Source organism: Alligator mississippiensis, chromosome 3 (assembly GCF_030867095.1).
Source record: "Alligator mississippiensis isolate rAllMis1 chromosome 3, rAllMis1, whole genome shotgun sequence".
NCBI classification, from domain to species: domain Eukaryota; kingdom Metazoa; phylum Chordata; order Crocodylia; family Alligatoridae; genus Alligator; species Alligator mississippiensis.
Window position 1 is genome coordinate 184,666,252 of NC_081826.1, and position 27,765 is coordinate 184,694,016.

General features: G+C 45.6%; 2 long non-coding RNA genes across 4 annotated transcripts; one reads left to right on the plus strand and one right to left on the minus strand.

The window, feature by feature from the left end:
* Positions 1-13,952: 13,952 nt before the first annotated feature.
* Positions 13,953-16,349, minus strand: LOC132249486 (uncharacterized). 2 transcript variants are annotated; one of them, XR_009460963.1, is made up of 2 exons: positions 16,287-16,349; positions 13,953-15,551 (listed from the first exon to the last, which is right to left on the minus strand). It is a non-coding gene; the product is annotated as an uncharacterized LOC132249486 (long non-coding RNA). The 2 variants fall into 2 exon arrangements; XR_009460964.1 differs by having other exon boundaries at positions 15,910-16,349.
* Positions 16,350-16,518: 169 nt separating this feature from the next.
* LOC109280772 (uncharacterized) lies at positions 16,519-27,496 on the plus strand. 2 transcript variants are annotated; one of them, XR_002087181.2, is made up of 3 exons: positions 16,519-16,597; positions 21,694-21,807; positions 26,703-27,496. It is a non-coding gene; the product is annotated as an uncharacterized LOC109280772 (long non-coding RNA). The 2 variants fall into 2 exon arrangements; XR_009460962.1 differs by lacking the exon at positions 16,519-16,597 and adding an exon at positions 16,735-16,916.
* Positions 27,497-27,765: the final 269 nt, after the last annotated feature.

Consider the following 27,765-nt stretch of genomic DNA (forward strand, 5'->3'; position numbering starts at 1 on the left):
AAACTTTGAAAATGGCAAGTTGGGTGAGTCTCTTTTTCTACTGCTGTTTCATTGGAGCACAGATGTACCTGTTCACCCCACTCCAGCTGTTATCTTCAAATCTGCTATCTTCAAATCACCATCATCTACTCAATAAGCCTGGGTTGGCCACTCTGGGCTGATTATTGAGCAACTATTGCTGGTAAATATCTGGTGCATGTGTGGATGAAATGGGTGTTTTGTGTATGTGTATGCCTGTGTGTAATGATGATGTGTATGATGATTTGCGTTTGTATAAATGGTGTGCCCGAACCTCTGTCTAACTCATGTGATCAATAAATGCGGCACCTTGCCTTATCCCCCTTTATAAAGTCTTACTCATAATTTGAGCAATTGGCAATTTGAGTAACAAGACCCTGTGGGAAGGACTCCCACAGTTCAGCATGGGCGACTGGGACAGGATCCTCTCACTCTGGCTGAGTTTTTAGCCACCCTCTGCCTGATGCCTGGCAACAAGGTTCTGAGCATCTGCAAGCTGACAACAGAGTTCTACCAGGCCTTCTGGGATGTCCTCGGCCCAGACTTTGCCACAGTCTGGAACATATCCAAGAGAAGTGGGGAACTCCCCAAGTATGGTCATGCTGGAGGGCCATACTGACCCTCCTACTGAAGATGTGGGATCCCTAGGACCTGAGGAACTAGCATCCACTGTCCCTTCTCTGCACAGACTACAAGGTTATAGGGAAGGCCATCTCATTGCATCTGTGGTCCATGCTGATGCACATGATCCATCCCAACCAGATGTACATGGTGCCCAGATGTTCCATCTTCAACATCCTGTACCTGGTTTAGGACCTTCTGAAGCTAGCGTGCAAGGACAGCCTGTCTCTCACCCTTCTGTCCCTGGACCAGTAGAAGGCGTTTGACAGAGTGGATCGTGGGTACCTCACAGGCATGTTGTGGGCCTTTGGCTTTGCGTCCCACTTTGTGCAGGCTCTCCAGGCGCTGTACACCTCTGCAGAGTATTTGGTTAAGCTCAACTGGACCCTGATGGAGCCCATCCCATTCAAGAGAGGAGTGCATCAAGGCTGCCCTCTGTCAGGCCAGTTTACACCTTGGCCCTGGAGCCTTATCTCATTCTTCTGCAGAGGCAGGTGACAGGGTTGATGCTTCAGGAGCTGGTGGTTCGGTTGGTTCTGTCAGCATATGCTGATAAAGTACTCATCACGGTCCAGGACTCAGGTGACCTGGCACAGGTGGAGGCCTGCCAGGCATTGTACTCAGCAGCCTCCTCTACCTGGGTCAAGGGCTTTGGTCTGGCAGTGTGTGATGGGTGGCAGGTGGGCTTGTAAGGAGTGACCTAGAAACTAGTATGCAAAAACCAAGCAAAAGGGAATGTTATGTGACGAATGTCCATCTGCAATGATAAGGAAGAGACAGTCTTAGATAAAGAAGGCTTGAAAACAAAAGTAGAATCAGAGTACTGGGTCAAACAGCTCATTAAAATACTAAAAATCACACCCTTAGGTGGAGAAAAAGTATGCTAATGAAACATACATGGCTAAAACACCAGTATAGAGACATGCTCAGTAAAGAACTCCTTGCGTCACTCCTTTATAACCAATTAGCAAACAAGGATGCTTATGAAGGTTCAAGACTCCTGTATAAAAGATGCTTAGAAATAGTGATCTGGTGCGCTTGTTATGAGAAATTATTCCGCTTGCACCTTTTATTGCTAGCAATAAATTTTCTTTATACTTTCACCCCTGGTATCTTTATTTACCTTTGCATACTGGGCATGATCCCAGACTTGAGCTGGGGCTCAACAGTTTTTGGCACCCCAGATGGGACTGCCTTAGATAAGTTTTGCCCGCACTAACTGACAACCAGACGACCTCTCCTCCTTATCAAATGTCAGGCGCACCCTGGGATCTCTTTTCCCGGTGAGACTTTTGCTTCAGGGGGAGCTGGATCACTGAGGCAGCAGTAGCCTAACGGTGCAACACCATAGAGTGAAAGTACCGGTAAAAGGCACCTGGGCGAGAGGGTAGAAAGGGCATAAGGCCTACCGTCAGTATGCCTGCCTGGGATTATCTCTGTAAGTATTCTGTCTGGCCCGAGTCCAAGATCAGTGATTTTTCCCTTGTGAGAACGAGGACTAAGAACAGATCCCTGGATCCCAGGTAAGTTGGACGGTCAGAACCAGGAAGGCAGCCCTGAGATGGGTACTTTTAACAGTAAGGCTAGGAAATGTACCCCCCTCTCTTGTGTATTGGGACATTGGGCAGAGTTTGGTGGAGATCCTATGACTAAGAAGAAAGCTAAATTCTTCTGTAAAACTGCGTGGCCACGCTATAAGCTAGATGATCAAGAACATTGGCCTCGGGAGGGAAGTGTTAATTATAATACCATCTTACAATTGATTTTGTTCTGCCGGCAGAATGGTAAATGGGAGGAATTGATGTATGCGCAAGCGTTTATGTCTCTTTGTAGAGAGAGAAAAGTTTTGGAGGAATGTGGTTTGGGGGAGGGGGTTGGGATCTGTGAGATGGCCGTGGCTCGACAACTGCAAATCCTGTCCTGGACTGTCCGGAGCCAGAGGCTCCCCTCCCTCTGCTGCCTGTACCTTATTCTCTTCCTCTTCCCCCTCCTCCTCCTGATTCATCTGATTCCTCGTTGGCATCCACTCTTCCTGCTTCTTCCCCCCGCCCCCCCCCCGCCGAGTCGGAGGTTGAGAACACTCCCCGACCCAGGGATCTGGAACAGCACCAACCATGGCTGTCAGGTGCTTGGCAATCTCCAGAATCCCCGACTTCTCCTGATATAACCCCAGGAGGTGGGTGGAGAGTACAGTTAGGAGCAGACTCCGGGGTTAAGGAAAAACATCGCAGGGAATCTGATCCTGGCTGTGGGAAGGGAAATGGGGTATTTCCCCTAAGAGAACAAGTGGTACCCGGGCCTCTCGAAGATGACAGTGAGCCAACCTACCGTCGAACCTTTGTGCACGTTCCTTTCAATACATCAGATTTGTATAATTGGCGGAACAATACCCCCAGCTTGAGAGAAGATCCTGAAAAGGTACGAAACCTGTTTAAAATGATTTTCAAAACCCATAACCCAACCTGGGCAGATGTTCAGTCTCTTTTAGATATCCTGTTGACACCAGAGGAAAGGAGGATGGTAGTAAACAAAGCCCGTGAGTACATGGAAAAGGAAATTACCGCAGGGAACCGGCAAGGAAATAGGGACGATCATGTCCCCACCCAGGAGCCAGATTGGAAACCAGACCAAGATATGACCTCCATCTGTGCCTATCGAGAATATATCCTCCGAGGATTGAGAGATGCTGTGAAAAAAAACCTCAGAATCTCAGTAAGGTGTATGAGTTTCGACAGGAGACGGATGAGACCCCGAGTGCTTTCTTGGAAAGAATTTACACTACTTTCAGACAATACACTTGCAAGGACCCGGAGGATGCATCGAACACTCGCATGGTAAATATGATCTTCGTAGGTCAGAACGCACCGGACATTAGAAAGAAATTGCAGAAGACAGACGGAGCAACAGGTTTGCCTATTTCCCAACTAGTAGACATTGCTTACCAAGTATTTACTAACTGAGAAAGTGTTCAGGAAAAGAAACAGGACAAGAAAGAGGAGAGAAAGATGAAAATGCAGGCAGCCCTAGTGGCAGCTGCAATCACAGGAAAACCCACAAATGAGGGATCCCGGAGACAGCCTCAGAGGCGGGGTCCATTAGAGAAAGATCAGTGTGCCTATTGCAAACAAAAGGGACATTGGAAGCGGGAATGCCCCTATCGGAAAGTTGGTGAAGGTGAAAAGAAAAGAGAGGAGAGCAGTGGACTGTTTGCTTTTGGAAGGGATTCAGATTGAAGGGGACCGGAGGCCTGGGAGGGAAAGATAACCCAGATCCCAGTGTCCCCTGACGAGCCTCTGGTTAAAATGCAACTAGGGGACAGAGATGAATTGGTAGATTTTCTCATCAATACACGTGCTGCCCATTCCGTCTTAACTCAAGAACTGAAACCTTTAAGTAAAAAGACTGCCGGTGGTAGGGGTTACAGGGAAAGCAGTAACACGACCCTTCCTACAGCCAATGACCTGTAATCTTGGGCAGGCCGAAGTCACCCATCAATTCTTGTACATACCAGACTGCCCCGTTCCCCTTTTAGGGAGAGACCTCCTCTATAAACTACAAGCTACATTTGTCGTTCCAGGATGGGCAAATGTTTTTAACAGTGCCTCCTGAAAAGGGGTGGCATTTGCAGGCTTGCCTTCTCGGCCTTCTCCGAGAAGAAAGTACACCGGATATTCCTCAAACCCTGCTCGATGCTGTTGTTCCATGGGTATGGGCAGGTCACCGACTCGGGAAGGCTAAAAATGCTGACCCTGTAAAGATTCAACTTTTGCCAGGGGCCAGCCTCCATGTGTGAAACAATATCCAATGCGGATGGAAGCCAGGAAAGGACTGAAGCCGTTAGTTGAACGGTTCCTGGAGTATGGCCTTCTCCGTGAATGCACATCAGCTTTTAACACACCCATTTTGCCTGTGAAGAAGGCTAAGATTGACGAATATCGTTTTGTCCAAGACTTGAGAGCTGTAAATAAAGTGGTCGTGAGTATATACCCGGTCGTTCCCAATCCATACACCCTGCTGTCTGCCTTGAACCCAGATCATAACTGGTTTACGGTTATTGATTTAAAAGATGCTTTCTTCTGTATACCGGTAGAGAGGGGATCTCAGAAAATATTTGCATTGGAATGGGAAGACCCAGATACTAGCATTGAGACTCAGTTTTGCTGGACTGTCTTACCCCAAGGGTTTAAAAACAGCCCAACCCTATTTGGCACTGCATTAAGCAAGGATTTACGTAGGCTAAAACTGCCACTGTCCTGTGCTCTTTTGCAATATGTGGATGACTTGCTTTTAACAGCCACCACTGAAGCAAGCTGCCTAGAGGGAACAATTTGCCTCCTTAATTTTCTGGGCCAGGAAGGATACCGGGTGTCCAGAAGTAAAATGCAGTCAATGTCCCAGAAGGTAACATACTTGGGATTTGAATTACAGCCTGGTCAGAGAGCCCTGTTGCCTGAAAGAAAAGAAGCTATATGCTGGCTAACACCCCCAAAAATGAAGAAACAACTACGGGGATTCTTAGGTACAGTAGGTTTTTGCAGGATTTGGATTCCAAATTTTGGGGTTATTGCAAAACCTCTGTATGGAGCTACACAAGGTGACGAAAAGGTGCTCGAATGGACTGAAGAGTGTGAGCAAGCATTCTGCCAGTTAAAGCAGGCTCTCATTGAAGCACCCGCCTTAGGACTACCGGACATGAGTAAGCCTTTTTCCCTTTTTTGTGCATGACCGAGGGGGGGTAGCCGTGGGAGTATTAACACAGAAATTGGGTAGCTGGCAACGACCAGTGGCATATATGTCTAAACAATTGGACTGTGTCATCCGGATGGCCTGCTTGTCTCCGGGCTGTTGCTGCCACCTGTCTGCTAATACAAGAAGCTGAAAAGTTAACCCTAGGCCATGAAATGACTGTATATGTGCCTCACACACTGCTTACAGTCCTGGAGCAGAAAGGAGGGAACTGGTTAACCCCGGGACGAATGGCTCGATATCAGGTCATCCTCCTAGATAAGCCTGAAATAAAATTGGCCATTTCTCGCACTGTAAATCCAGCAACACTGTTGCCATCTATGGCTGACACACCAGATCTTGTACATGATTGCCTGCAAACATTGGAAGCTATTTATTCTTCAAGACCAAATCTGAGAGACAGACCTCTTGAAAAGGCTGACCTGGAGTTCTACACTGATGGCAGCTTGAGTATGGAGAATGGAATTCGAAAATCCGGATACGCTATCATGACTACACAGAATGTGATAGAAGCAGGACCTTTAAACCCATCTGTTTCAGCTCAAAAGGCTGAACTCATTGCTATGACTCGGGCTTTGCAATTGGTGGCCAACAAAACTGTTAATATTTATACTGACTCTAAATATGTTTTCCTTGTTTTACATGCTCACGGAGCGCTGTGGAAAGAGCAGGGTCTACTTGATGCTAAAGGAGCAGGCATTAAGCATAGCAAGCAAATAAAAGCTCTCCTCAGGCAGTCTGGGAACCAAAGGAGGTAGCGGTAATGCATTGTAAGGCACATCAGAAAGGGAACGACCCCTCCACAGAAGGTAATCGATTTGCTGATGCTACAGCAAAGAGAGCAGCTAAAAGACCTCAGACAGACTTGCTGCCCGAAGTAAGTAATCTGTTACCTCTCCTCCCAGACCTATACCATGTCTTATGAGACATAAACTGTGATACCACAGTATGGGGAAAGAGACAAACAATTGATAAAAGAGTTTCAAGCAAAGAAGGGGGAGCACGGGTGGTTAGTAGCAAAGGATGGCCGCATTATCATCCCAGCTGCCTGGGTTCATGTGGTAGTAAAGAGCGCTCATCATGGCACCCACTATGGACCCAGGGCCCTGGTAAGATGGATCAGTCACTATGTAACTGGAGTGGGATTAAGAGAGGCTGCCAAGAAGGTATCAGAGACATGTGAGGTCTGCCAGAGAAATAACCCAAAAGGAGGGAAAAAAGAAACTTCAGGTCATCAGAGAATAGGCAATGGGCCAGGAGAAGAATGGCAGGTGGATTTTACCGAGTTGCCCCGGCAACAAGGGATGAGATATCTCCTTGTCTTTGTGGACACTTTCTCTAATTGGGTTGAGTGCTTCCCATGTCGGACTGCCCAAGCCCGAGAGGTGGTCAAGGCACTCCTACGAGAAATCATACCTCGCTTCGGACTTCCAAAAGGAATAGGGTCAGACAATGGCCCACATTTCATTGCACAAATTACTCAGAAGGTTTCTGAGTTCCTGGGAATCAGCTGGCATTTACACACCCCTTGGAGACCCCAGTCCAGTGGAAAGGTGGAACATATGAATCAGACCTTAAAAAGACACCTTGCAAAGATTTGCCAAGAAGCTCGACTCAAATGGCCAGAGGCCCTACCCTTGGCCCTGTTATGAGTAAGGGTCGCACCACATTCTAAATCGGGATTAAGCCCGTTTGAGATAATGTATGGTAAGCCTTACCCTCTGAGTCTGCCCATGGGTACTGAACAACAGTTACATCTTTTAGGAGAGGGAATGATTAGAGAATATGTATGGTCCTTGGTTTCTGTTTTGTCTTCCATCCATCAGCAGGTAAGGGACATGCTGCAGACACAGGACCAGTCTCCTGCCCCGGAAAATCGACTATTACCTGGGAGTTACGCCCTTGTGAAAGACTGGAATGAGGAACCACTTCGAGCCAGATGGAAGGGCCCATATAGGGTACTTTTAATGACCCCGACGGCAGCAAAGCTCAAAGGAATCAAGACTTGGATACATTCCAGTCGCCTAAAGCCGGTGGCTGGACCGGAACAAGAAGGAACCCCTGCAGACTCCGGGACCGGAGGCAGAGAACAGTGGAAGGTGGAGCCAATAAGAGACTTAAAATTCCTATTCAAAAGAAAGGAACTTTAAATAATTTGTCAATCTTTGATCAAGTTTTACAAGCCTTATTATGAAATTGTTCAAGGTTTTATTGTGGGGTGCCCTGATCTGTCCACTCCTTCTCATAGGAGAGGAAAACCTTTTACAACAAAAATTTGACCCTCAGGAAAATGTCTGGAGTTATCTGGCCCGGGGAAATCTTAAATAGAACGGACTTCTGCTTAGCGGGAGGGATCAATGCTCACCTGGTTTTTATCTCATGCTTAATCGCAGTACCAACCCCTTTGAAAATCTTACAAAATTATACTATGCTGAAAGATGTAGATAAGGAAAGTACATATCAGGATATATATAAGTGGGGGACTGTTGTAAAAGAGAAAAGCAGAAATATGTTTTCCGTATGAGTTCAGGCAACAACTAATGTTTCCGAATGTTTCCTAATGGTTAATTGTACTAATAATTGCTTTAAAATAAACCAAGGTAAAAAAATCCTCTGTAATAAGACCAGTCAAATATCCTGTGCATACACACATACCGTCCTTCCTCGAGGATGGTTTCTAGGCCTGCGGGAGAATAATATATTCATACCTTCCAGCGAATGCTACTGGGGGACCATGCACCATTGCCCGGGTAACTGCAGCTCTTCCAAGGAAATCTGACCTAATGCACACTGAACAAACCCCTCTTGGTGGGAGGTTTAAACGAGCATACACTATTCTCACTGCCGATTGTGACGAGAATGATTCCCCTGGACTGTTATCTAAGGCTGAATACGTAGCATTAGCTGCATCTATGGTGGGGGTTCCGGGTCTTGCTGTAAGTAATAGCAGAAATCTTAATGCAGTGGCCTGTGTTCTAGCAAAAGGACTAAATGCTACATACTGAGTGCTCTCAGCCCTGAATGCTGAACAAAAACAATTAAGGGACGCTGTCTTAGAGAATAGAGCCGCTATTGATTATCTCTTGTTACGACACAATCTTGCATGTGAAACTTTAAAAGGAATGTGCTGTTTCAACCTCACTGATAATTCTGTGCTAATTGAAGACAAAATTGGTGCCTTACAACAATTGGCACAGGCATTGAAAGAATCATCTGGCTTAGACTTTTCCTGGTTAACATCCTGGCTTCCCAATTTTGGATGATTGAGACAGTTATTTAGTATGGTTGTCTTATTTTGTGTTATAGGGATTATGGTTTGTTGCTGTATCCAATGTATACCTGGTTTTTATATCTATCTTCAGGCCTAAGGTGAATCGAATGATTTTGCAAACAAAGAAAGCTGATGATACTAGATTTGTGTTAAGCCAAATTGAATGGAGCAATCATAATACTAATAATAATAATTAAAAATGCTCCAGAGAGGGGAATGTAAGGAGTGACCTAGAAACTACTATGCAAAGACTAAGCAAAAGGGAATGTTATGTGACGCATGTCCATCTGCAATGATAAAGAGGAGACAGTCTTAGATAAAGGAGGCTTGAAAACAAAAGTAGAATCAGAGTACTGGGTTAAAGGGCTCATTAAAATACTAAAAATCATGCCCCTAGGTGGGGAAAAAGTATGCTAATGAAACATACATGTATGTAAATGAGATACATGGCTAAAACACAGGTATAGAGACATGCTCAGTAAAGAACTCCTTGCGTCACTCCTTTATAGCCAATTAGCAAACAAGGATGCTTATGAAGGTTCAAGACTCCTGTATAAAAGATGCTTAGAAATAGTGATCTGGTGCGCTTGTTATGAGAAATTATTCTGCTTGCACCTTTTATTGCTAGCAATAAATCTTCTTTATACTTTCACCCCTGGTATCTTTATTGGCCTTTGCATACCAGGCACGATCCCAGACTTGCGCTGGGGCTCAACAGGCTCACTTGCACCCATGCTCCATGGGATCTGCTGAATCATGGGCTTGCTGCTCTACTTGAGGGGTCTCCCTGTCCCCCACAGACTGCTCCCTACCATAGAACTGGCACCAGCTGAAGGCATGGATGTTGAAACAGCTCCGGGAGTAGGTAGGGCTCCTGAGGTGTCTCTCTCTGTGTGGGAGAATGCTGGTGCTGAACCAGCTGCTCCTGTTCATGTTCTGGCACCACTTACCATATCCTGCCTGTGCTCTCCAATGTCCTGGCAGGGCTCCAGGGATGGGTGCTAGAGTTTTTCTGGTCAAGATGGCACTGGGTTGCAACAGAGGTCCTGTGCATCCCCTTGCAGATGTGCAGCCAGGGCCTGGTTTGCCTGCACAGCCAGGTCCTGATCTTCCACCTTTAGGCCCTTCAGTGACTGCTATATGGTGTTGGTAGCCATGCAGCATGTGGCCACCTGGGGCATGCATTCCTCCACTAGTTCTAGGGGCTATGAAATGACTGGCAGATCCTCAGCTTGCGGGGCTTATCCCTGTAGGACCTGTCAGGGATTCTGGAGTTCTACCAGGACCTCCTCCAGGCCTGGAGGCTGGTCTCTACCTCCAGGTTCCCTGCAACACTTGCCCAGGGCACTGACCTGCTCATCAAGCCCCTGCTCTGGAACCTCCAGCTGGAAGTGCCAACAGCCAAAGTGCTCCACTTGCAACAGAGGTTGATCCTATCTAGTATCCAATATCAGATACTACATGCACTATGGTAAGCAGGAGTGGATGTACCCTGCTGCGCTGGCCCAATGCATGGGTCTAACCATTACACATGGGACCTGCCACCTGGTCCAGGAAGTGAAATCTGCCTTACCTATAGGCTCACTTATTTTCACATTTTGACCCTTTGACCCACTCAACATTCCTATCCTGATTTTTATTTTTATTAGATGTCCCAATAATTTAGTTGCTCCGTTTGTCCATTAGCCACCATAAAAAGGGTCTACTAGTTAGCTAGGTGGGCTTTGCCCATGGTAATCAGATGAACAAATAGACAGGAGCTTCTGAGGCCCAACAACTTGGTATCTGGGGCACTAGCCCCTTTTGTCAGCTAAACTGCTGAAGCAGCATCCCAAATTCACTTTTTAAAATACCTCAAAATCCACATTCTTCCATAATTAGAACAAAAGAGAGAGGGAGGGATTGATCTGATAGGTAATGTTTTATTGCTATATTTACAATGTTAAATCAATTTGGAAGCCTACCAGTGTCTCTAGCATCATAATAAAAGAAATCCTAACTATCTATATGTTTTAATGTTTGCTTTTGGTTTATCACATGGTGGGTGTGTGATATGGGGATGTGGGGGTTGCAGGAGAGGGGTAGAAAGCGGGGTGGAGGGATGTGAGTGTGTGGGTAGGTTGGGGGGGGGGGACTGTGGGTGTGGGGGCTGCTTAGGAGGAGTGGGTCTCCTGCCGCCCACAGGGCAGAACTGCCCTTCACAGCACATGGAATGCTCTGCCTGCAGGGTCCCATCCCATCCCCAAGAGCTCTAGCCTCCCCATTGCTCCCCTACCTGGCTCCAGCCTCCTGCACTACCTGCAGCTTATCAGCAGCATCAGAGGCAGTCAGGGATACTCACGGCCTTATGACTCAGCCCCCTACATGGTGCGGGGCAGTGAGGGCCAGCAGGGCTCAGCATTGGCCACCTGGCACCTATGCTGCAGCTGCCACATTGTGCAGGTATGGCCTGGCTTGGCAGGGCACCATGCACTGCCTGGAAGCTGAGGGGTGCTGCAGCTGTCACCTGCGGATCAGCACCACTCATCCTGAGCTTCTGGAGCTCTGAAACAGTGTGCAGTGTCCTGCCAAGCCAGGCCAGACCTGCATGATGCAGCAGCATGGGTGCTAGGCAGCTGACTGACCACTGCTCGTACTGCCGGTGGGGGGGAGGGGCTGGGGCTGGGACAGGGTGGAAGAGCATGCAGTGGGGCAGGAGGAATGAATGGGGGCTGTGGCCTGGCAGACCCCCTCATGGTTCACTCCCCACCGCCTTTAGCCCCGCAACACCCTACGTACCTGGCACTAAGCTGGGTCCAGGTCTCTGCAGTTTGCTTCAGCACTGGGTCAAGGACCAGCCATAGAGATGCTCTGGCTGGCTACCAGTGCATCTCTGTGGAGTACTGAGCTGCTGGTTGCCTCGAGGCATGGTCCAGGACCATGCCCTGCCCTGCTTTTTTCCCACAGGGTATTTTTTGTCCCCTGGATATCCAGGGGTCTAATTTTGCCCAAACACTGAACATTTTCAGTGTGGGGAACATTTTTTTTTGCTCCCACATGTGCCTCTTGCAATGTCTCAAAGGGGTTGGAGATGCTACAAGAGGCATGTGTCCACTTATCTGGATACACCCATTGGATCTACTCAAACATATAGATGGATAAAAGTAATTCAGCAAAAGTAATCTTTGGAAAATGTTTCAATGTCACCGATTCAGTTTTCTTCACTAACAGAATTACTAAAATTTGTAAACTTTACATGCAAGATTGGGACCAAATACAGGACAGACCTATACTGCAAACACTCATGCATATGAAAAAGTTATTTATGAGCCATCCAGTTGACTTTATTGAAACAACTTGTCTGACTAAGCCAAACATGGCTGGTGTTTAGTAAATAATGTTGATAATAGAGGCATTTTGTAATTTGTTTGGTTTCCCAAATATTCAGAGTAAGTTTTGAAAGGTATATGTTATTCATTCATTAGTTTTTCAGTTTTTCTTTTTTTGGGGTGGGTGGGGTGTTCCTTCAAATTTGAAGTGACACTTACATTTGATTCTTAATGTACATATAGAACCATGTGACTTCAGGCTATTATATAGGACTAGCAAATTGCCTGCCAAGCTTGATAGGGGAGAGGGGGAGCAGGGACAGAGGCCTCCCAGGACTCGGGGGGGGGGGGGGGGGAGGGAAGGAAACTTGCATGTGGTAGCAGGCAGTGGCAGCCAACTGTGGCTGGCAGGCAGCCATTCACTGCCACCAGTAAACCCCCTCCCCCTTCCTACTCCCCTCCCTCCCTCCCTCCCACTCCCCTCCCTCCCTCCCTCCCTCCCCTCTTTCCCACCATCTCTCCTTTCCTGCTGGCTGTTGTTGCGGGGGGGGGGGGGGGGGGGGGGGAGCACTCCAGTCCCTGGTTCCAAAGAGCAGGGCCAGGGGATGGGGGAGTGAGGCCACTTGCCCCCCCCCCCAACTGCTCTGGCCCGTCAGTCCTGCTGTCATGGTGGTGCTCTGCTGTGTATCTCTGTCTGTTGGATCACTCTGATGGGTTGCCAGGACAACCAGTCAGAGTTCAAATAAATCATTACCGACAGACAGACAGAGTAAGGCTTTTATAATATTAGAATTTATGGTGGATTTTTTTATTTCTTTGAGTGTGGGTAAAAAGGCTTAGGCTCTCTGTACTTTAGATCAAATGCCTTTATTTCTGACTGACAAGGTTCTTTGGGTAAATGTGATATCTTTTATTAGACCAACTAAATAGTTGGAAAAATTTTTCTTAGCAAGCTTTTGGGTAGAAACACCCTTCTTCAGGCACAGGGAGAATATTTCTGACTGTCACTCAGGATGATTTCAGTCCTGTCAAAGCCTATCCAGAAATGTCAGGGTTGCGAGATAGTAACCAGTTTAAGTTTTTCAGTGACTTTCCACTACTTTTCCTATTGTCAGTCTCAAATAAAGAAATGTTGTGCTGTTTTTCCCTCCTTGTTTCAGCATTTACTTTATTGATTGGTTTATTGCTTGCAGTGGAAATGTCCAATATTAAGGCAGATAATAAGACATTATCTAAATTACTGTTATTAAGATTCATCTGGAAGCTTTAAAATGTAATGAGATAAATTTGTCTTAACATGATCCACTATTTCTGAATATAACTTTATCTAGTCTCATAAATGAAATAAACTTGTATCTCATTGTATAGTTCATAAAAATTGTGCCTGTTCAAAAGTTAACCGTTATTTTGGCAAAGGACTGGAAGCTGTGTTGTTTCCTTAATGAATATAGTATGAAAATGAGATTAATCACAGCATTACAAATTTTATTTGGCAAACTCAGATTTGACAAAAATATGCAGTTGTGAACTTTGTGCTGAGTGTGGCTGCTCTTATCACTACAGGGACTATCTACTATCTCAAAGCTGTCACAGCACAGAGGTTACTTGAGATAAATCACTTAACAGCAGCTGCAGGTCCTTCCAAAGTAACAGATTAGATACAGTATATGCAGGGTAATGCAGAGTGAAACAGAGTGACTGAATATTTTGGAATCTAAATCAGTAATATCCTCCTCCCTAGTTAAAGCTCAGACCCAGGAAGGTGTCATAGAAACTGGTGAAGATCATTCTTCAATAAGGTCACTGTGGTCTGGAATAAGAATATATTGAGCCAGCATAGCAAATAGATGTTGCCATGGCCATTTTTTGCTGCTGTTTTCCTTTTTTGACAGGTTAATTTTTTATTCTGCTCTCAGTCATACACCTATGGCTTAGGACCTTTTCCTATGCAGCAGCTTGTTTTCTTAGGAAGGAGGAATTGGCTTCACTCTAGCTTTTTCATGATTCACAAGCTAATCCCAATGTTGAATTATAAATAGCCCTTATACTGCCAGGGTCCAGAAGAAAGTGAATTTGATGCTGTTCATTGTGAGTTTTACTGATGGACTGGGACGAGTAAAAGAAAATGAGCACCATTCAAATGAGAATGATATGTATTAAAGACCAGCATTAACTAATGGCTTAAGCAGCTAAACAAAATAATAATGTATTTGTTTCCTTAGAAATGTATATTTGTGCTTATGAGCAAGGCAATTAGAAGGTGCCTTATTGTCAGCAATACCTGACAGAATATGACAGAACCCTTCCACCTCCCCCTGCTTGTTAACTCCTCCCTCAGTAGCTATTATAATTATATATCAGAAGCCTTTCCACAAGGAATATCATGCATAACTTTTCATATACTGTCAAACATGGTTAGGAGGAGATGGGTAAGTTTAGTATAAGTCTCTTGATAAAGAACTCAAATTCAGCTATGGACTTTCTGAATTTTTCACACTAAAATCTCAGTTTTTCTGAAGTAACTCAGCTGGAGTCTGCTAACCAAACTCCAAATAAAACTGAACCAATTTGGGAATAGTATTTATGTGACTATGTTCATCCAGAAGAATCTGTGCTGCACAAGTACCCCAAATAGGTGAACAAGTCACTGGTTGCACAGGAAGGCAATTAGTCACAAGGAGTTTTTAGCCACATGCTATGCGGAGAAGGAAAGATGTAAAGATGTTTGTATTATTTTGTTAAAACTGTTGCAGGGTGCATGCAAGAATGGGGTTGAAATCTATGAAGAGCCCAGGAAAAAGCTCTATAACAAAGCAAAGAGTAGAAATGTGGCAAAAATAATGGTTCCATATTTTAAAGGTGTTAATAAGGTTTCACATTCTGGGTTAAACAAAAATGATCCTGTCTATGATTTTTAATAATCCTTTGACAAGAAGTGGCCAGACACTTTAGCCATGAATCAGGATTAATTCTGCTGTACAACCTCAAGATGTGGGTTGGTATTATGATGCAAAATTGCCTTTAAATAATGTGTCCCTTAAACTCTCCGAAACTGCAAAGGAATAATTAATAATTCTTTGTGTGTGTCATGATATAATTTAACATTAAAAGATGTTTCAGTTTGCTGTTTGCACTACTTGGACTAGTGTCGACTAATTCGACTGCTGGAGTCTAATTAGAGTGAAAAGGTGATAGTTATGCATATTTTTTTTTCAGTAAGGACTCAGCTTTGTTCCCCTTCAAGTCAATGGGAGTTTTGGCATTGACTTGGGAATAAAATTGGGATGTATTTTTAGTCCAGTTCTGCAAAGTATTACTCCAGCTGAAGAATTCAAGTGGAATCAGTTTTTCAAAAGGTGAAGTTTTCTTCCTCCTACACAAACAACCTACATGAGGAAAAAAAGTTTGTGTATTTGAAATGTTTTCCATCACAGCTGGTAGCAAAGAATAACAGCTACTGAAGGTATGTCTTCACTGAGAATTGCAGCATGTTGTAGAAATATCCAAGCTGGCATTCAAAGAGCTGCATCAGATACTGGAAGCAGTGTAGCTGCAGCAGCATGCAGCTCTGTACAAGTGCATATAGCCTGCCAAGAAATGGGGTAAATTAGTCTGCATGTGTCACGGTACTTGTTACGCAGCCCCCAAGAGTCTTTGCTCCTCCAGCCCCACTCTCGGTCTCTGGGTAGAAGCTGTTAGCTCCCCTATTTTTTTCTCAGTCAATCTCTGACCGGCCTAATTTTTTCCCTTTTTAGATTATATATATATATATATATATATATATACATACACACACACACACACACACACACACACACATTTTGTTTATATCACCATAGGACCTCAGCCTGCCGGCTGATGTCAGTGATGAGTCCCAACCAGAGATCCACACACCCACATCCTCGTCTGCCATGACTTGGTGTTTATGGGAGTAGAATTCTGTACCTGGGCATGCAGTCCCAGTCATTTATCATCCACTGTCCTATGTTCGTGAGGGCTCCACCATCCCCTACACCCTCACCCGTTCCACTGGGTATTGAATCGTCTTCTCATCATTGTTCCAGCTGACGGGTTCACACCCAGGCCTCTGTCTTTATATATATATATAAAAAAACAAGCGCTCCTGTGCTGGATTATTGTTCCCCAGCTTTTAACAAATGAAAGAAAAAAAATAGTCTGTGAGGTCACTTTCTCTTTCACCTTGTTCCAGTCTTAATGGTACCTCTTCATGAGCCTCCTATTGGGGTCATTATGGTACCCTCACCTCACTGGGTCTACCTTGATAATTTGTTCTTGCCCCCCTTTTCGGGTCTTTACGGTACCTTGTCTCTTAAGTGCCCTTCTCTTAGGGTCTTTACAGTATTTCCTCCAGCCGTGCTCTTCCAGCTGCCACCAACATCGCAGCAAGTTTCTGGTGCTGTGACTTCACCGATTCTTCATCTAGGCTTCCTCTGGGGAGCTCCCTGTCTGTAGGAGCCATCTGCAGGTTTCCAGGCTGCTCTCAGGCTTTCCTGCAGCTTTGTTCAGCCCGGCTCATCTCCGTCCAGTCCTGCGCTCCTCTCTCCTGCCTGCTCTGGGCCCCTCTTTATACTGGCGTTCGAATTCCTGGCCCCTCCCCTCCAGAAGCACCTGGGTAAGGAGGATCTCTGCCAGGTTCTTTGGGGCTGGGGCCGCTGATTCTATCTTTGGCCAGGGATCCTTTGCCCCCTGTGGCGCTCTCTCTTCCTCACAGCATGGAACTCCAAGGTAGCCAATAGGGCTGTGTGAAGCTTCAGGCACTGATTTGATTCGGAGGAGATTCAGCCCAATTCAGCAGCTGAATTTCCAAATCCGAATTGAATTGGGAGACCAATAAAAAGGTCCAAATCAATTTGGAAAAGATTTGGAGAGCTTCAGAGATTTGGGCAGCCCCCACTCAGCACCACAGGGAACTGGACCCAGACTCCATGATGGTAAGTAGGGGGTGGGGGAGGGAAAGCTGGAGGAGGGGAGAGTGAACCATGAGGGGCCCCCACCAGGCCCCATCCCCTGCCTGCTCCCCCAGCACCCTGAGTGCCCCCCAACCCCTGCCCACTCTCTCAGCCATGTCAATGGCTCCTCCACCCAGCCCCAGCATCCTGGCACTTAAAAAAAAACAAACCCAAAAGCCCCACACTCACCAACTTCTGCAAGGTGAGGGGGTGATTCCCACTGCCCCACACTGTGTAGGGGGTTCTACCACAAGTCCCCATCACCCACCTGTTCTCGCAGCCCCATCAATAGCTGCCACACCCAGCCCCATCTCCCAGTTCTTTAAAGAAAATAAAAAAGGCCCACACTCACTGGCTGCTGCAACAGCTATCAGGGCTTCTGGGGGCTTCTGGCTTTTTTTTTAAGAGCCAGGATGCTGGGGCTGGGTGGGACAGCATGCAGTGGGGGGGGGGCACCGAGAGAGCACGCAGGGGATGGGGGCTCATGGAAGACCCCCCCCCATGCAGAGCGGGGCAGTGGAGATTGCCCCCCCTCCACATGGCATCAGCCAGTGAGTGTGGGCTTATTCCTTTTTTTTTTAAGAGCTGGGATGCTGGGGCCAAGTGTGGCAGCCATTTATGGAACTGAAAGAGTGGGCGAGAGATGGGACCTGTTTGATTTGGAGATTTGGGTGATTCTGGGGCAGTAAAATTTCCAAATCAGATTTGGCCAAATTGATTTGGGACACTGATTTAAATTACCAAATTGAATGACTTTACCCCGAATCAGCTGAATCCAAATCTGAAGCAAATACTATTCACTTTGCACAGGCCTAGTAGCCAGTGTAGGTATCACTACATTATAATGCAGTCTTCAGCACAAACTTCCTATGTATGCTGAGGCAAGATCAGTGCCATGACTGTGCTATGGCAATTCTAGAGAACAAACTAATTAAAAAGAATGAGAAACTGAAAGGTCTAAAGTAAGACTAAAGCATGGCTCTATAAGAAAATGGTTCCAGTTAATTATGCTGTATAATCAAAATGACATAGTCTAAATAGGATTATACTGGTATAACTATCTCATTCACTTATGTTGGTATAAGACTGGCTTTTTTTTTTTCATAGATGATTCATAGATGTTGTTACGGTCAGAAGGGACCTCAATAGATCATAGAGTCCGACCCCAGACTTTTCTTAGTCTTTCTCAACACTATAAGCTAAACCAATAAATTCACTAATATTGATATAAAGATATCTATACTGAAATTTTTACCAGAACTATATTACATAAAATGTACATATACCACTAGAATAAAGTACAAGAACTTCAACATAAGCATATCTAATAGGCCTGTGTGAAGCAGCTAATATTCACTTTGAATTTGGCCTATTTGGGGGACACTGATTCAGTTTGGTGATTTGAATCATTGTCCCAAATTGATTCGGCTGAATCTGATTTGGAGATTTGGCTGCTGCAAAATCAGCTGAATCTCTGAATCACAAAGGACCTATCCCCTGCCCACTCTCAATGGCTGCCCCGGCCACCCCAGCTGCCAACTCTGGAAAAAAAAAAGGCCCTACTCACCAGTTGCTGCCGGGCGGGGGGGATGATCCCTGCTGCCCCCACTGCCCCATGTTGCATGGGCTGCTCGCCACAAGCCCCTTGACCCTCCCTTTGCTCTCCCAGCCCCTCCCCTCCATGGCTGCCCTGCCTGGCCCCAGCTCCCGGCCCTTTAAAACAAAAAACAACTCACCGGCTGCTACACTGTGGGGGGAAATACCTGCTGTCCCCCACTGTCCCACATCATGTGGGGAGCTCTGCACAAGACCCCAGAAGCCCCAAGTCCATTGCAGGAGTTCATGAGTCTGGGGGGGTTGTTTTTTTTTCTTAAATGGCCAAAGCTGGGGTGAGCGGGGCAGCCATTGGTGGGGGCTGGGAGAGCAGGCAGGGGTCAGAGGCTTGTCACAGAGCCCCCACATGGCATGCGGCAATGGGGGTCAGCAGGGATTGCCCCCCTGCCAGACAGCAGCTGGTGAACAGGGCGCTTTTTTTAAAGAGCCGGGAGCTGGGGTGGGTGGGACAGCCATGGTGGGGCTGGGGGAGTGCGCAGCAATCACGGGGGCTGGGGGAGCAGGCAGGGGATGGGACCTGGCAGGGGTTCCCCCATGGTCCCTTCCCCACTCCTCCAGTTCCCCTCCCTTGGCCCCTAGTTACCAGCTTGTAGTCTGGGTCCACTTCCCTTCTGCAGTGGGCAGAAACTGCCTGAATTGCTGAAGGTCTCCGAATCTTTTCCAAATCAATTCAGAGACCTTCAAATTGTTTCAGACCTTTTAATTGGTCCCCTGATTTGATTCAGATTCAAAGATTTGGCCACCAAATTTGGCTGAATCTCTTCTGAATTGAATCAGCACCCGAAGCTTCACACAGCCCTCATATCTAATAGTACAGTAAACCTCAACCAAGACAAGACTACCAACCCACAAAAGACTTGGTTTAGCATCAGAAATTAATGAAGTCTGTACCCAAAAAGAAAACATTATGTATTTATTTCATTTGTATGTTGCCCTTCCCAACAAATAATAGGGGCAGCTGACAGCAGGAGGCAGAAACAGCATATATAAACACAAAACATTAATAGGAAATGATTAGAGCAAATCAGAAATTATATTGTGTGAAAAAAATGACTTTTGAGTGAAAAAGTGAACATTTTAGGCCAGCAAAACCTAAGACATTCTGGAAATGCTCTATGGTGTCTCATGAGAATTGCAGTGTGGTTGCCTGATGTAAGTAGGGGCCAATCCTTTTAGCAGGTGTGCCACAACTTAAGCCTTACATACGTCCTGAGTGCCAGTCCAATTTCCTTCCATGCCTGAGTTGTAGGTCTATTTTCTGCTCAATCTAGTGCTCTGCTTTGTGCTCTCTGCTCTATCTGCCACCATGCTTCCTGCTCCCTCCTTGTTCTGCTGCATGCCATGCACAGAGACTGCCTATGCTGTCTGTGGCACATGTGTTGCAGCTTGACTACCCCTGCCTTACATTAGCATTCTCCTGTACTTCCCTAAGACCTTGCACAGATTATATTTCAAAGACATGTCATAATCTCCCTTCTTGCTGAATCACAAGATCATGGGAGCAGATCATGGGGATGGCAAATCATGGGAACCTCTGGGTATGGTATATCATAGAAAACATAATTCAGGTGAAAGCCCCTGCATTTGGAGATAAATGGGGGGACAATGATGGGGCACCTGGAATACAACTCTCATGATGGAGTCTAGCACGATTTCCAAATGCGATTATTATTATGGTTAAAAACTGAAATGTTGGGTGGTTGGTTTGGTTTTCCTTTTGTTTTATGTTTTTTGTTACTTTGTTTTGGACAAAAAAAAATTTAAAAGATCACAAAATATATGTGGTAACTAGACACTTTTTTCATAATATCTGGGCAAGGCAAAACCCCATTTTTGTCAACAAATTGTTTTGATGGGAAAATGTTGGTGAGTCTTCTACATTATTGTTTCTATGAATCTCCAGTAAAATCACCTTAGTTGTTTTTCATGCAAAGAGCTAGTAAGACACTTTGAGATTTGTTCAAGTGTCAGAAATTTGCAACCAAAGAATGGTAGTATTGCTGTTGGTGATCTCTGGTGGATTTTTATATGGACCATCTGAACCATGTGGGACATTTACAGTTCTGAGTAATTATGAATAGCAACTTTTCAAAGATAGAATGACAATATCCACTATTAGATGGCCATTATATGCTTCTTCCCTTTCACTACCTGGAAAATACAATACAAGCTATTCCAGTAGTTGCAGAGAGATCCATTTGTCATTATACAACCTGAGGGGAGGTAAGAATTCCTTTTTGCTTGTCCCCCTTGTCAGCCAAGTTTACTGTATGCTTAGAGATGAATATAAAAAAAAATTTACATGGTTAAAATGTTGATGTTATGTTAATTATCTTCCCTGAAAAGACCTATCTGGGGAACATGGTGAAACCTTTAGTAACATTAAAGCTTCACACTGTGTATAAAAATTCTATTGTGCTTTGCAGTTTTAGCGGACTGGTATTACTACTTTTAATCTAATAATTAATCTTCAGATTGATGGTATCACTTGACATGCATAGAGACATAATAAATGTATATAAAAGCACTGTGAATCTATCCTACTTTGTGGAAGTTAGATGCCTAAGTGCCACTCATGTCTTTTGAAAACCTTTCCTTACTATTTGAAGGTGAAGGTGTGTGGAGGAGGGGATCAAATAGGTTTAAGGGTGTCATTTCTCAGGCTGAAGTGCTTTGTTTATCCTTTTTGATCTTTTCAACCCATCCTCACTTCTGTCAGTTGTACCCACTCCCCTTAGCCTTCCCCACACTGTGCCTAGTCTCTGTATTTAAATTCCTATATTGCTATTTTTGCCATGGCAATCATGCACCCTTGCATGTGAGGATGCACACCAAAAGTGTGCCTAGAGACACCAGCCAGGGTCTTACTTGTATTCTGTTTGGACTCAGAATACTTAAGAATCCACAGGCTGTGCCCACATTAGTGTGGACATTTGGCTCCCTGGGGACAACTAGCAGCAGCATACCTTTTCCCTGGAAATGCCTGTGCCATGCGCATTAGAGAGGTCAACCTGTGGCTTAGGAGTTGGTGCCATAGTGCAGAATTTGGCTTCCTGGACCACGATCCACACTTCCTTGCAAGGGACTTCCTGGGGCGTGATGAACTTCACCTCTCAATGAAAGGTAAAAGTCTTTTCTCCATCAGGTTGGCTGATCTCCTATGCTGGGCTTTAAACTACCTCGGATGAGGGACGGAGAGGCAGAAGGAGGAGAACATCAGGAACCTTCAATCCATGGGACATCCAGCAGTACAGCACAGGTAAGCAATAAGCAGGTAATCAGTAAGGGACCCATTGGACATCTGAGCTGGGGGGCAACAAAGGCACCAGTCACAGGGCTCAAGTGCCTATACACTAATGCTAGGAGCATGGGGAACAAGCAGGATGAACTAGCACTCCTGCTTGCAGAAAACACGACTTAGTGGGGTTAACAGAAACCTGGTGGGACTCTACCCATGACTAGGCAGTACACATTGAGGGCTATAAGCTGTAGATTCATAGATTCATAGATGTTAGGGTTGGAAGGGAACTCAATAGATCATTGAGTCCGACCCCCTGCATAAGCAGGAAAGAGTGCTGGGTCTAGATGACCCCAGCTAGATACTCATCTAACCTCCTCTTGAAGACCCCCAGGGTAGGGGAGAGCACCACCTCCCTTGGGAGCCCGTTCCAGACCTTGGCCACTCTAACTGTGAAGAAGTTCTTCCTAATGTCCAATCTAAATCTGTTCTCTGCTAGCTTGTGGCCATTGTTTCTTGTAACCCCCGGGGGCGCCTTGGTGAATAAATACTCACCAATTCCCTTCTGTGCCCCCGTGATGAACTTATAGGCAGCCACAAGGTCGCCTCTCAACCTTCTCTTGCGGAGGCTGAAAAGGTCCAGTTTCTCTAGTCTCTCCTCGTAGGGCTTGGTCTGCAGGCCCTTAACCATATGAGTGGCCCTTCTCTGGACCCTCTCCAGGTTATCCGCATCCTTCTTGAAGTGTGGCACCCAGAATTGCACGCAGTACTCCAACTGCGGTCTGACCAGCACCCGATAGAGGGGAAGTATCACCTCCTTGGACCTATTCATACTAAAAGGATAGAGTGGGGAAGAGAGGGGAAGGGGTTGTGCTCTATGTCAAGGAGCATTATACATCGACCCTTATCAAAATAGAGTCAGAGGAAGAGAAAGTAGAAGGATTGTGGGTTAGGATACATGGACATCAAGGGGAAAGGGATTTGGTGGTGGGGGTCTGCTACAGACCCCTACTTCAAGGGGAAGAACTAGATTTGGAACTCCTGAGGCAGGTGTCAGAGACCATAAAGACTAGGGAAGCAGTAGTCATGGGGGACCTAAGCTACCCTGACATCTGCTGGGAGATGCAGACAGCAAATTCCCACAGTTCATGCAGGGTCCTATCCTGTGTACAGGACCTCCACCTGATGCAGGAGGTACATGGTCCCACTAGGAGAAAGGCCTTACCGGACCTGGTATTGGCAACAGGGGATGACATGGTAGGGGACCTACAGATCAGTGGTCACCTGTGGGACAGTGACCACCAAATAATAGAATTCACCATAAGGCGTAGAGTGGGAAAGGTAACTAGTAGGGTGGAAGTGCGAGACTTTAGGAAGGCTGACTTCGGCAAGCTCAGGCATTTAGTCAACAACGCACTGCAGAGTAAGAGATTGGTGAGATGGGAGCACAGGAAGGGTGGCTGTGCCTTAAGGAAGCAATCCTTCCGGCACAGAGGGAGACGTTCCCAATGTGGGGGAAAAGGGGGAAAGGGCAAAGAGGCTTCCTTGGCTGATAAGAGAAATCCAGAGCAGCCTAAGGGCAAAAAGTGGGGCATATAAGCAGTGGAAACAGGGAGAGATTACTAAAGAGGAGTATACCTCCTCAGCTTGCAGTTGTAGGGAGACAGTTAGAAAGGCCAAAGCTACCATGGAGCTGAGGATGGCATCCCAAGTTAAAGATAACAAAAAAATGTTTTTCAGGTATATAGAGAGTAAAAGAAAGGCCCAGGGCGGAGTAGGACCGCTACTGAATGGGCAAAAGCAATTGGTGGCAGACAGGGGGAACAAGGCTGAACTCCTCAATGAGTTCTTTGCCTCAGTGTTCCTAAATGAGGGGCAAGACAAATCTCACAATGGGATTGTAGAGAGGCAACAGCAGGGTGCCAGACTTCCAAGCATTGACCCTGAGATGTTGCAGAGTCACTTGGAAGTACTGGATGCGTTAAAGTCAGCAGGCCTGGATAAGCTCCATCTGAGGGTACTGAAGGCACTGGCTGATGTCATTGCACAGCCACTGGCAAGAATATTTGAGCGCTCGTGGTGTATAGGCCAGGTCCTGGAGGACTGGAAAAGGGCCAAGGTGGTCCCTATTTTCAAGAAGGGGAGGAAGGAGGATCCAGGCAACTATAGGCCAGTCAGTCTCACCTCCATCCTTGGCAAAGTCTTTGAAAAGATTATTAAGGCTCATATATGTGAAAGCCCAGCAGGAAAAATTATGCTGAGGGGCAACCAGCATGGGTTCATAGCAGGTAGATCATACCTGACTAATCTAGTGTCTTTTTATGACCAGGTTACAGAACACCTGAATTCAGGAGTAGGGGTAGACATCATTTGCTTAGACTTCAGGAATGCCTTTGATACTATATCCCACCCCATACTGGTGAACAAATTAAGAGGCTGTGACTTGGATGATTACACACTCCGGTGGGTGGCAAATTGGCTAGAGGGTCATACCCAGAAAGTGATGGTGGATGGGTCAGTATCGACCTGGAACAATGTGGGCAGTGGGGTCCTGCAGGGCTTAGTCCTTGGACGGATAGTCTTCAATGTCTTCATCAGTGACTCAGATGAAGGACTGAAGTGAACTCTGTCCAAGTTTGCGGATGATACAAAACTGTGGGGAGAAGTGGACACACCGGATGGCAGGGAACAACTACAGGCAGACCTGGACAGGTTGGACAAATAGACAGAAAACAATAGAATGCAATTTAACAAGGAGAAATGCAAAGTGCTGCACCTAGGGAGGAAAAATGTCCAGCACACCTACTGTCTAGGAAATGACCTGCTCCGCAGCATGGAAGCAGAAAGGGATCTCAGGGTCCTAGTGGGCTCCAAGATGAACATAAGTCGTCAGTGTGACAAAGTCATCAGCAAAGCTAACTGCACTTTATCGTGCATCAGCAGATGCATGACAAACAGAACCAAGGCTGTGATACTTCCCCTCTATCGGGCGCTGGTCAGACCACAGTTGGAATACTGCATCCAGTTTTGGGCACCACACTTCAAAAGGGATGTGGACAAACTGGAGAGGGTCCAGAGAAGGGCCACATGTATGGTTAAGGGCTTGCAGGCCAAGCCCTATGAGGAGAGACTAGGACACCTGGACCTCTTCAGCCTCCGCAAGAGAAGGTTGAGGTGCGACCTTGTGGCTGCCTATAAGTTCATCACGGGGGCACAGAAGGGAATTGGTGAGGTTCTACTCACCAAGGCAGATTTAGATTGGACATTAGGACAGGAAGAACTTCTTCACAGTTTGAGTGGCCAAGGTCTGGAACGGGCTCCCAAGGGAGGTGGTGCTCTCCCCTACCCTGGGGGTCTTCAAGAGGAGGTTAGATAGGCATCTGGTCAGAGTCATTTAGACCCAGCACTCTTTCCTGCCTATGCAGGGGGTCGGACTTGATTATCTATTGAGGTCCCTTTCAACCCTAATATCTATGAATCTGTCTGGCACACGGCAGGTTACACTGGGTGGAGTAGGGGAGGCTTGGGCCAGCCCTGGACTGGCCCAAGCAGCTTTACCTGGTATCTTGGGGACCTCCTGGGGCTACAGCAGTGGCAATCCTGCTGTTTGGACCCTGGCCGGTAGCTGGAGCGTAGCTCCGGCCAGGCGGGCTCCAGTGTTGAGTGGTGCATGCTGCCCCATATGTGCTGTTCTGCTTTTTTTGTTGTTTGTTTGTTTGTTTAGAGATTTTTTTTTTGACCCCTGGATATCCAGCGGTAAAAAAAAAACAAAAAAACAAAACCATGCTGTTTCCTTGCAGCACAGAGAACAGCTGCGTGCGTGGTATGTGGCGCTGCCATGCTCATCTGGGCACAGATGTGCCATGCTCATTTGGGCACAGCCACTGACATGAACTACTGAGGTGAACTCTAAACACAGTCAAGTGAGGAGGCAGGCAGGGGGAGCTCTTCTAAGTCTCTGAATGCATAAGGCAGGCTTATTGCTAGTTAAGACAAAAATGTAGTTGTTCCTCTTATATGCTTTGCTATGTGCTATGCTATCTGACCATTTTTCTTCTTTGATTTTTTCCCCTTTCCTTTCTTTTTCACATCCCAAAAGATAGATGATCTCTCACATTCCTATATTCTCTTGTTCATCCTCTTTTATTGCCTTTGTGACCATACCTTACTTTTGGTAAGGTTTGTATATCAACGGCTATCGTCAAAGCTAATGTGCATTCTTCTATGAATACTCAGAGTGAAAGACATGACTGACCTGTATTACCCAGCAGACCATGCATGTGTCATTTCTGCAATGCACCTTGTATGCCTCTTGCCAGCCAAGGGCCTCTGCATTTACCATCTACTCTTGTTTTAACTGAACCTAGATGATGTTCTTCTGACACTGTCAGACTTTAAAATACTTTCGACAGTCAAACTCCTAGTGCTTTCAAATGAATAGAGAGAGGGCTACTTTAAAAATGCAGAAACTATTAGTAAGCATGTGTGCCGTAAGTGAGCCAGGAATCCATGTAAGTCTTCTGTAGGCATTTCCAAAATGCCATCGATTCTTTAATGTAATTTATACTACTAAAGGATATTCCTGACACTGCTGATAAAGCTGTGGATGTATGAGAGAGATCCCTGCCTGAGCGCCAGCACTGCATTAGGTTCCACATGGGCAGAGTGCTATGATCCCACAGAGAATGATGCTTGATCATGACCTCAAAAAATACCTCACTACTGTAAAATATTTTATAAAAAGATATGTTCCTTAACCAGGTAAACCACATAGGGAAATAATTTAACTTTAAAGAAGAGCCGTCCTTTTATGATTGCCCTTTATGCATAAAAGTATATCTTTTTTCTGATTCTTCTGGTTGCTTTTTTAAAATATGATTTTTTTTTAGTTATCATTCCCTTCTTTCTCTCTGCAGGAGGCCCTTGGCATGTTTGAAAGATCTGAAAAGTGATGTCATATCAGGTTGTAAAGAGCTATACTTCTCCACTCTTCCCCAAAATGATAAAAGTACTGAGACTAAAAATACTGGAAACTCAGCATCCCTCCTCAACATGGAAAAAAATGCAATTCAGATTACTTCCTTACAGATAATAATGGGCAAAATCATATCTTTTGTTTATGTTGCTTTGCAATTCACCTTTATAGAAGATACCATTAATTTAAAGGGTGGAAGTAATTAAAGTTTAATAGGACTTGAAGCTGAAAAACAAATGTTCTGTGATCTCCCTTAAAACATTACAGCAAGGAGATAATCTTTATATATATTTCAAATGTATACATCAGTGTTGGGGTTTCCCCCCACCCCCTCTTTTGAACATAGGAAGCAAGAATCCGACACATTTGTTACAAATGTTTTTAGTTAAACCATTAGTTCAGCAAGTTTAAATAAAAAACCACAGGAAAATAAACCACCCATGAATGTAACTAATACAGAGAGTTGTAATGACTAATTCTGCGGTACAGACTTGAAAGCATATTTTTTTCCATCACATTAGAAGCCTAGTCTGCCCTTGAAAACTCATTTGAAACTCAGCCAAGGAAATAAAAAACAAAAGACTCCCTCCATTGCCTTTATCTTATTGTTCTATTTTTTCTCTTCAAGTTGCAGTTCTATGTCTAGAGGTGCCTTAAGTATTTGAAGAATCATTTAGCATTCTTTTTGCTGTGTGCAATGCTGATGAAACTATTAACTTTGGGAAAGAAAAATATCATTCAATCTATTTCCATGAATGCTGTGCAAGTTATTGTAGATGCTCTCACTGACTCAAAAGCACATCAATTTCTTCACGAATGTGTGTAGAAATGAAAGGAACTGGAGACAGCAGTGTTAGTAGCTGAACAAGTATAACAGTTACCCATCATCATGTTGTTTGTTACTACCAGTTACATTAGTAAAAAGTCTCTCATTCAAAGTTTCTGGTTCCTCTTAGATTTAGGTGTAGGCCAAGTATGGGGTGAAGACAACCTTTTCTTGCCAC